Genomic DNA, 1925 nt, shown 5'->3' on the forward strand with positions numbered 1-1925 from the left:
GTTGGACCAGGGGAGGCGAGGAGAGGCTTAGCGAATTGTCAGCCAAACAGCAAGCAAAACCTGGCATGGATTTGCCGGGGCCCCCGCTGGATTTCCATTAAAATGATGCTTCGGGGTCAATCTCCGTCAACTTGATCCCCCCTTCTGTTCACGAGAACAAAAAGCCGCGGGACCCGCTTGTAAAAGCAGATTCAATATGCTGGCCGGCTGAGGAGAGAACGATGATATGTCATTCTTTAATCTCCAGGCACGCAATGAACATGGTTACGTAGTTTAAGAGGATCTTCGTCCAAAACTGTTTTTTTTTTGGGGGGGGGGGGGGTGATAGAGTGGGGAAGAGTCTATGCCGGGATTTATTGCTATCTGTGTCCCTGCTGCAGAGATTTCCTCTCACTTCCTGTCTCTGTGTCACTTGTCACAGGGTTTTGATGTGAGTTATACATCTTGCTTGTCCTCTCTTGATTGAGTATGCATTATACAAAAATATATACAGTATCTCACAAAAGTGAGTACACCCCCCCACATTTTTGTAAATATTTTATTCTATCTTTTCATGTGACAACACTGAAGAAATGAAACTTGTCTACAATGTAAAGTAGTGAGTGTACAGCTTGTATAACAGTGTAAATTTGTTGTCCCCTCAAAATAACTCAACACACAGCCATTAATGTCTAAACCGCTGGTAACAGAAGTGAGTACACCCCTAAGTGAAAATGTCCAAGTTGGGCCCAAAGTGTCAATGTTTTGTGTGGCCACCATTATTTTCCAGCACTGCCTTAACCCTCTTGGGCATGGAGGTCACCAGAGCTTCACAGGTTGCCACTCGAGTCCTCTTCTCCTCCATGATGACATCACAGAGCTGGTGGATGTTAGAGACCTGGCGCTCCTCCACCTTCTGTTTGAGGATGTCCCACAGATGCTCAATAGTGTTTAGGTCTGGAGACATGCTTGGCCAGTCAATCACCTTTACCCTCAGCTTCTTTAGCAAGGCAGTGGTCGTCTTGGAGGTGTTTGGGGTCCTTATCATGTTGGAATACTGCCCTGCAGCCCAATCTCTGAAGGGAGAGGATCATGCTCTGCTTCAGTAGGTCACAGTACATGTTGCCATTCATGGTTCCTTCAATGATCTGTAGCACCCCAGTGCCGGCAGCACTCATGCAGCCCCAGACCATGACATCCCCACCACCATGCTTGACTGTAGGCAACACACACTTGTCTTTGTACTCCTCACCTGGTTGCCGCCACACACGCTTGTCACCATCTGAACCAAATAAGTTTATCTTGGTCTCATCAGACCACAAGACATGGTTCCAGTAATCCATGTCCTTTGCTTGTCTTCAGCAAACTGTTTGCAGGCTTTCTTGTGCATCATCTTTAGAAGAGGCTTCTTTCTGGGATGACAGACCAATTTGATGCAGTGTGCAGCGTATGGTCTGAGCACTGACAGGCTGACCCCCCACCCCTTCAACCTCTGTAGAAATGCTGGCAGCACTCATACATCTATTTCCCAAAGACAACCTCTGGATATGACGCTGAGCACGTGCACTCAACTTCTTTGGTCGACCATGGTGAGGCCTGTTCTGAGTGGAACCTGTCCTATTAAACCGCTGTATGGTCTTGGCCACCATGCTACAACTCAGTTTCAGGGTCTTGGCAATCTTCTTATAGCCTAGGTCATCTTTATGTAGGGAAACAATTATTTTTTTCAGATCCTCAGAGAGTTCTTTGCCATGAGGTGCCATGTTGAACTTCCAGTGACCAGTATGAGAGAGTGAGAGCGATAACACCAAATTTAACACACCTGCTCCCTATTCACACCTGAGACCTTGTAACACTAAAGAGTCACATGACACCCGGGAGGGAAAATGGCTAATTAGGCCCAATTTGGACATTTTCACTTAGGGATGTACTTACTTTTGTTGCCA

At 46.7% G+C, this 1925-nt stretch overlaps 1 protein-coding gene across 2 annotated transcripts in view; it reads right to left on the reverse strand.

The window, feature by feature from the left end:
- DNAJC6 (DnaJ heat shock protein family (Hsp40) member C6) overlaps positions 1–158 on the reverse strand; it is a 147281-nt gene extending 147123 nt beyond the window's left edge. The window contains exon 1 of one of the 2 annotated variants that reach the window (XM_077450542.1): positions 1–158. This exon is cut by the window's left edge and continues 188 nt beyond it. The gene's annotated coding sequence lies outside the window, so the exon portion shown is untranslated. The other variant, XM_077450543.1, reaches the window with a different exon arrangement.
- Between the last annotated feature and the right edge of the window lie 1767 nt (positions 159–1925).

The sequence above is a fragment of the Lithobates pipiens genome, unplaced genomic scaffold (genome assembly GCF_037356315.1).
Source record: "Lithobates pipiens isolate NorthernLeopardFrog02 unplaced genomic scaffold, aLitPip1_a1.2 Scaffold_23, whole genome shotgun sequence".
In the NCBI taxonomy this organism is placed as follows: domain Eukaryota; kingdom Metazoa; phylum Chordata; class Amphibia; order Anura; family Ranidae; genus Lithobates; species Lithobates pipiens.